This window comes from Planococcus citri, chromosome 1 (assembly GCF_950023065.1).
Source record: "Planococcus citri chromosome 1, ihPlaCitr1.1, whole genome shotgun sequence".
Classification (NCBI taxonomy): Eukaryota; Metazoa; Arthropoda; class Insecta; order Hemiptera; family Pseudococcidae; genus Planococcus; species Planococcus citri.
In genome coordinates this window covers 49,696,509-49,705,313 of record NC_088677.1, presented here as the reverse complement: position 1 = coordinate 49,705,313, position 8,805 = coordinate 49,696,509, and the positions used below count along the sequence as shown (strand labels likewise).

General features: G+C 35.3%; 1 protein-coding gene across 1 annotated transcript in view; it reads left to right on the top strand.

The window, feature by feature from the left end:
- Window positions 1–447: 447 nt before the first annotated feature.
- The window catches only part of LOC135832481 (PR domain zinc finger protein 1-like), a 34,585-nt gene continuing 26,227 nt past the window's right edge, over window positions 448–8,805 (top strand). Inside the window, exon 1 of the mRNA XM_065345750.1 lies at window positions 448–692. The gene's annotated coding sequence lies outside the window, so the exon portion shown is untranslated. The remainder of the gene's footprint in view (window positions 693–8,805) is intronic.

Here is an 8,805-nt window from a genome sequence, read left to right as displayed (position 1 = left end):
AGAAAAATTTTTCAACCAATAAACTCGATGATTAAAAAAAATTATTAAGTAGATCACCATCTCTCCCACCGCGTTGTTGGTCGGGCTCGAGCTCGAGCCCGACGACGGAAGAGATGTTCAAGTTGGAAAAAATAAAGGTAAATACGCGTAAGCCCAAGAGTAAGTACATAACGGAAAAGTGTATGGGACACTTACCACTTTTTATTTCGAATACACACACAAGAAAGGGTATAACGTTTCGATACTGGCCTACCACAAACACTCGTGTACAAGAAAAAGAGTGAATTTACCTTCGCTTATGTGGTAGTTCACTAACCTCCAGATACCGTTGTTCGATGTGCCAGGTACTCGCTAGAGTTCTCTTCGATCTGAAGGTTAAGTTGAAGGAAGCGTTTCTTCGATACACCTTCAGCGCTTGCTTAGTGTCAGTGTCATCACATTTCCATGTAACCTGTTCGAGTGGCGCGCGTGTTGACTGTGTGTCGGCTATGTGTCGATGTTGTATACGAAAATACGACATTTTTCCACGTTTGTTTTGAATTTTTTCGCCATTTTTCGCGTTATGTTTAGTGTACTGAATTCATTTAGTGATCTAGTTTAGTGCATTTATCAATATACTGATCGATCCAGTGTGGAACATTGTTAATTAACTGGAATACCCCTTCAGGATTAACCGAAGATAATTTTTTTTGGTGAGTTTTTGTTTTTGAATTTTGACTTTACTTTAGTGCTTATATAGGTACTTATCCGGTGTTTTGTTAAATATTCAGATACCTACTTGGTACGTAATTACAGGGAACCTTTCTCAACTTCTCAATTTATTTTAGGATTCAAAATTGCAATGATTGAAACTTCCTCATACTCGTATTCGAAACATTTTTGGAACATAACCATATCTACAAGTAGATACTTGATAATTTAATAACTAGATTACCAGTTCACACTATCAAAAAGACTCTTTTTTCACGCTACAGTTGCAGTAAAAGCTCGCATTTCCAAAATTGCTACTTTTTGTTCAAATTGTCAAGCCTTTGGATGAAAATGTTTGCTTTTTAGTAAAATTGATAAAGATTTTTATTCTTTCACTTTTTTTCAAAAATTAATCAACGAAAGTATCGCATTTTTAGCATTGCGGCCAAAAGCCAAAAAGTCTGGCTTTTTTGACATTGTCAAAAACGTTAAAAAGTCCTGCTTTTTGCTAAAATTTGTCTAGTCTTGCCTTTTTCTAAGATTGCTAAAGTCTCGCTTTTAGGCAAAAATTGTTTTTTTTTTCACCAGAAATGTGAAAATTTCAATTTGTAATGTTCAAATTTTTGTAAAGGGGGGGGGGTGATTTTTATGCATTCGTTTTGTAACTTTTTTGATCATCTTTTCAAGCATTTTTGGTTACTTGACTTACTTTTTTTTGTGGAAAGAAATCTCAGAGCACTTGCTTATAGTTATAGAAGATCCTGCAAGTACTCGCTTGACACCAACATACCCTAGCACCTACTCTTGACCGTGGCCTTCATTCTGAATATTTGTGAAGACGAAAATTAATTATAAATATCTACCTATGTTTTAATCATTCTCTAAAATTTCAAGCGCGATTTTAAAATCCCACGTGACCTTTAGAAACACATTTTCTGCTCACTTTGGCTCTTTTTTTTGAAATCTTATACCCAGGTATACGATTTTTTAAAAAAAGAAGCATTCCAAACATTTCGATATCACACTGAACATACATTCGTACGTGGTTCCTGATTGTTTGTTGATCTTTGATTTAGTGTGTTTGAAATTTCATTAATGATTCTAATTTATCTCTGAATGTGTCGCTTCTTCCTTTGCTTCCATTTTTTCCAATATAATCAGTGAAGTGATAAAAAAACAAAATCATTGTGATAACACTTTGGCATTATTAGTGCAAGCTGCTGATGACTTTTGTACTTCATAAGATTGCAAACCTCCCTCCATGATTGCGTATCGCGTAAAACTAACCTTTATTTTTTTAATTGCTTCTTCGAATTTGTTTTTTCGTTTGCTACGATCGAAAAGATAAGTGCAAAAGAACCGAGGGTCATTTTTCAAAATGTCTGTTGATATTATAATCTGACTATTCCTCATTTTGATGATTCTCTATTTCTACAAATTTAATTGGAATTATTGTACTAGTTCGATTCGTTTTCAGCCGTAAATATGTATTTAAAATCATTTTAATACAGCAAAGACGAAAGAAGTAAAAACTACATTCCTACATTTTCTTGAAAGATTTATGATACGATTAGGTATTATAATATTAAGCGAGGTATTCATAGTTCTTACTCAGATACTTGAAGATAAATTACACCCCTAAACTGGAGGGCATATCGATAATACATCGGTAAATAATTTATTAATACATCAGAACAGATTTCTATACAATTAGTACCTATATGCACTACATGTTTCAATAACTCCCCCTAATTCCACTCCCTCTGCTCTAAACCACTAACAACTTGTACTTACATAGATCTCAAAAGATTTTTTAAGACGATCCCGATTCTAAACACGCGAGCATTTTTTTCTCATCACCAAACCAAACGTCGATTCATTTCACTTGAAATGATAATGAAATATTTGTACAGCCCTTAACGGTACAAAAATCTACTCATAACTTTCCTTTTCCACCTGTCATTTGTAAAAATCCATCTTTTACGTTTCCGGGAGACTTGATAAGAGCTGGGAATTAAACCTCAACAAAAGCCAGTTATCTTTAAGGGTTCGAAAATACGATAGTAATTAAGTATTCAAAGGAAAGGTACCTACATCTCTTTGTGCGGGTTATTTGGGAAAAATTACTATGAACGAGTTGCACTAGGTATACCATATAATAACGGTATGGAGTATTTTTTAAAAGTCAAGTGACCTGGCCAGTCTTGGTCTGCGGTTACCACCAACGGTGCCTCTCAATCTTTTGAAATCACACAGATGGGAAATAAATACGAACATTTACCATTTAGTCACCTAGACTGAGATATCGAGTCGTCTTGTGAGGTTTTTCAAATTCAATCCTTTCGAAAGGAGTGAGAGTCTTCGATTAGAAAGTACATATTTAGCCTTTTTATGCATGTAAAGTAGGTATGAGAATGTTTCTTCTTTGTTTTTTTGCAATAGCTTGAAAGGGGTTTCTCTCTCTTGGGAAGATTTTTATAACGGTTTCAGATTATCTGATAAATTTGAAGTTTTATTCTCAAGTTGATGTTAAGTTTTCAGCATTAAGTTACATGGTGTTGACACATCTCTAGAGATGTAGGTATGCTATTAATAATAATACTTAGATACATAATTTTTAAAAATTATGAGAAAATATTGGAAAATACGATAGGTGGTTTTGGGATTGCATAAAGGTCTTGACATTGAAATTGCAGACATTTTTATGTACATACAAACATAAGTTTCTGGCATTTTTTTGTATTGCTACTACCACTGCTTAATATTTGGATCCTTTTGACTTTGCATTGATGTAAAAGTAGCAAATGGTATCGTTGGTCTTGGTAATAGGCACTTTTGGCATTTTTTGTTGCAATATTGATTTAGAACTATCGAAGTGACCATTTTGATATTTCTGGCACTATGATGCTTTAAAGCTCTTGACATGATCATTATTGCTTTTGAAAACCAAAATAGATTTTCTTTGTATTGACATTTTTTGACGTAATCAGGTACATATACCTAGGACCTACTTTGAAAACGCCAAAAAGACCATCTCGGTATTTTTTGTGCAGTATTACTTGAAAATTGTCAAAAAGTCAATTTTGACTTTTTTTGGTTCCATATTGTCTCAAAATTTTCGAAAAGTGTTTATTTCGGTACTGTCCATCAATCTCATCATATCAAAAATTTTCAGATCTTATGACTTCATTACATAAATGAACTCAATCAAGCCATAAAGGGAACTTTTCTTTCCTTGATTCTCGCATTGGTTTCCTTATAACTGCCCTTCTCCACCTTTACATGGTTTTTCGCTTGATTTTAACCATCTTCGAGCTTCTCAGATACAATTTTGACCTCTGCGATCGAGTTCAAAACCCTGTGCAATTTTGCTGCCATCTTCAACCACCTCCAATATAATCAATAAATCGTTCAAATGGCTACCCACGTTGCACAAAACACCTCGCCAAATTTTGATACTCGATTACACAGCCCACAAAGTTTTGGCTACCCGTGTGCCCAAGAAGAATGGCGATCAGTTGCAAATTCATAGGGGAACAAACGGCTGTACCGCTTATAGGGCAGTGAACTGCGGATCATTGTCTTGTACAAACGTTCACCTTCACCTAGATAATTATTGCTAGAAGTATCAGGCGTGTATGGATGTTGGCTTTCGACGAGCATTGCCAAGTATCGCAAGTAACTAGAGCTCGCTGCTTGCCAACGCTTCTAGAACGTTGCTGTCGGCAACGGCGGCGTTCATCTTGCTCGGGATCGAAGTGGAAGGAGCATTTGATCGCGCAATTTTCGTCGTGGCATTGACCTTAACTCTTATTCTGCCATACAACTACCGCTTCCTGTGCGGATGATGGCGTGCGCGTTATTTCTTCGAGGATTTCTTTCTTTCTTTGATTCTTTCTTTATACCTTATTGTTCGCTCCAAGTTCGATAATCTGGCTACCAAATTATGGATCAATTTACAGAATTTTTTCACAGAATTAAAAGGTATAGTCTACCTACGTCAATTGTAATTCCAAGAATATAGAAAAACAAATACTACTGTGTGATCTGTGTATTTAACGATAACATGGAATCGCAATTTATCACCGTCTTTCATTCAAATATTAATAAGGAGACGTACAAAATGTAAAGGATTCCTGGTCTATTGCGAGTCCTAGACGAAAGATCTGTATTCTAGGAATTTTATATTCAAAGGATGTTTTGTGCTGATAGGTCTACTTGAACTGATTCAGTGATCTGACAAGCAACTAATGAAACCAAAAGTGAATACCCAATTCATAACGCATTATTCCTACAGACTAGAAAGAGAATACAATGACGAGACATTCATTAGTATTCAGTACGCAAGTAAAAAAAAAAAAAAATTAAACCGAAACCTACATCTACGTGTAACTTTACGGAGCAAAGTGGTGAGATTTCTTAATACCTACTTCTTTCCACGAAATTTCTGCTGCAACAAAAGTATAACTACAAAAATATTTCATAGGCATAATATAATGATGAAGTTTGCGAAAACGAAAATATTCCGATACGAAGGAGAAGAATGCTCCGAGAGATGGCAGCCAGGCCTTAAGTGTCCATTGCCCTCAGTCGCTATAGCGTTCGGTTTCACGCCCAAAACTACTGGAAAGAAGGCGGTAGCGAAAAGCATTTCTACTACCTTGTTTTACCTTGGCTTGTCCGGTCGTTGAACCGAGGTCTTAGCGTTCTGCCTAGCAAGATCTTGTACGTACGACCAGTGCCGGCATCACTAATCTGTCTTCGTTTTTATTGTTTTCTCGGTTCGGTTTTTTTTCTGCCTCTTCCTCTTCTACAACTCTGTCTCTCATTCCTCCGAGTCTATCTTGTGTTGCCTCTCTTTCTTGGGTATAGGCTTAGGTATACCTACTCCTTTTTGTACTCGTATCTCGCTTCTTCACTCTATTCGTTATTTTACTCGGTTTTCCAAGCTCGCGTGAGATTGTAGAGTAGTGTATACTATTATTGATGTAATACGATTGTGAAAAATGCAATCGATTCTGCCCAGGCTCTGGCATTCGACCAGTGTTGCCAATTTAGCGATTTTCCCGCCATTCCTAGCGATTTTGAATATAGAAAACCGCCATAAATTGTCAATCTAGCGGCTAGCGGGAAGTCTAGCGTTTTTGACTTCATGACCACTTTTACCATTTCAACTCACTAATTCAGCATTTCAGCTAAAAAATATTGAAATTTTGAGAAAAAAAATCAATGAAATTCAATTTTTGTTAAACCCATCCACTCGATTTCATCTATTCTTAGGTAATTTTTGAATAATTTCACTGTTTTCCAGTTTTCAGTTATTTTTGTACAATTTTCAAATTTTAACAAAATGAATCTTCATCAGTTTTGTATTTTTTACATGGCTTGGGGTTATAAAAAATGATGAAAATCTAGCGGGAAGTCTAGCGATTTTGCTATAGGGAATTTAGCGGTTTTTAGCGGTTTTTTAGGATCAATCTGGCGGGATTTTTCAATATGACATTGGCAACACTGCATTCGACGACCAAGAACGCAGAGAATTCGCGTTCGCTGTCCGAGCTCCGAGAGCGGTCATTACCTTGAATTTTTAAAGCTTTTCAACGTTACGATAGCGGAAAAAATACCTACGTGGAAGAGCGATCGTTGAGCAACAGTGTGATTTACTTGCACGGGTTGGTGTTCATGATTTATTCCAACGGTTTTTGGAGATTTAATTGAAAGTAATGCTGCCCATGAGGCTAATTGCGTATATCAAGGTCAATGGCCTATTGATGCAACTCGGTTTGAAGAAAGAAGAGTGAATCTCATAATTCAACACCAAATTTTAGCGCATTTTCATTTGTTTTTTCAATTTTTTTCTCAATATGTACGAATAGAAAAGAGGAGTTTATTGTTTGTCAGAGTAATACACATCTTTCACAAGTTTGATTTTGTTACTTTTTTTTGTTTCAATTTCACGATACACAGCGGTCCAGGAGACCGCCTCCCCAAAATGTCTGAAATTCAGTGTTTAAAATGTTCGCCGATCGCAGAAAATATTATTAAAAGTTTACTTGCCGTAAAGTTCCTTAGAATACGGGCGTCCAAGCTAGAAAGCCCTTTTCTCAAAAATTAATGACTTGAACTATCAATACAACTCCATGTGCACTAATGGGCATTGGATTAGCTTTTAAATCAACCATTCAAAACAAGTATGAAGTAGGCTAACAGCTACGTTGATTTGAAAACTTTAGTTGCATTCTTCTTAGAACTATGATAATAATTATGATTTAACAATAAAGTCTCTGTTTAGAAAAATGTTTCAATTTTTAGTGAATATAAATTTAAAAAATTTTTTTTGTTCAATAATTAGTGTGGTTTTCAGGTAAATTTCACCTAACATTTTTTTATTTTTTTTTTCACCAAAACAGACTAGGTATGCAAGCGTTTATTTTTCAAATGAAGGTTTTCCATTTTTCTGAATTAGGTATGTAGCTCAATCCTTCGCCTTATAAATCTGACAAAAAAATCTCCATCTTCCCCAACTCTAAATGAATCTGATTTACGATACCTAACTTATCTCTCTTGTCAACGATCTCGTCTCTCTTTTTTCCCTTTTCTTTTCGAATACTTCCTAACGTAAACTTTACAAGATTTTTTAAAAACCAACATCTTTTTAATTCCACCAACGAACGGAGATACAAACAAAACGTACAGAGCACGATGGTGGATATATCATACGAGGTTGAGTCTCTCTCCACGTAGGTACATTATTACTATACTCGTATAGTTATCTGATATAAGTAATTATTCAAACCGGTTTTATTATTTTTTTTTTAGTAAATCTCCATTGGTCATTCTTGGTTCGTGGTCAAACACCTCAACATACGAGTAAATTATTTAACGAGCTATGTACCTCTACCTACTAGGATGAGCAGGGATCTATAATTACATTAACTTATAGGAATAAAGAAACAAGTAGGGAGAACGGAAGAGAAAAATTAAAAGTGATGAGATTATGGAAATGTGGGCCTTGTTTTTGATAACAAAATTCATCGGTAAATACGTCGAATGGGATTATTTCGTGAAAAAGTAATACGTATACGTACGGAGGAATAAATAAGGAAACCAAACAATTGTTATGAATTTTCAAAACATTATTCGTTGATTTGAAAAACAATTCTGATACGGTTACTTTTGGTAAACCAAGTGACGATGGCGAAAAAGTAAGGGAAAAACGTCTTATATTGTGTTTACGGTATTACGTAATTTACCAAAGTGTACGAATAATGTTGTGACTGTGGAAATACATACATGTCTATGCGAAATATTCATGGAAATGAAAATATGTATTACCCAAGCTAAGAACGTTTGCTAACGTAAACATTTTTCATAACGGTAAACGTCCGCCTTGTCCGACGACTCGAACCATATATTATAGTCTCCATAATAATTGTGGTAGAATTAGACGAAATGTAAACTAAAAAATCAAATCAAATCAAAACGTTTAGATGTAAGTACTCTGAAAAAATGTACACTTGCCGTAGCCTAGATTTACGCCTATTCCTATTACATACATTCAGCTAAACCGATAAAACAATAGGCTAAAGACTAAAGATAAAATTCTTAAATCACAGCAAACCAAAGTACTGAGGTGACGAATCCTTCTCCCAAAAAAACACTCGCACTATTAAATTCGGCTGGTTCGAGGGCCGAAGTCCCGTTAGGAACAGGTAAAGAACAGGTGTGAAACATACAGCAACGTTTAACTCCTACAGAAAGAACAAGTTGATAGCATATTTCCATTCTTCGCCTTGTAACGGGGTTTTTATCAAATACACTCTTTGTCTGCTTTATCGTTTTATTCGGCGGTACCGTTATTCTTAAAGGGGCAACACTCGGATTCTGTAGAGGTTGAGGTACCCAATACCTTACTAGAGAAATACGAGAACTTTTTATATCTATAACATGCGTATGTGTAATTGTGTACACCACAGGTATATGACTTGTATTAAAATATACAATAGTGGCAATATTTGACCTTCGGTTTCCTTTCACATGCATTTTACTAGTATTTTGATCGATATGAATCCTGGTCTCTGGTTCCCCTATTCATTCTTCAGGTGGAGATCTTGT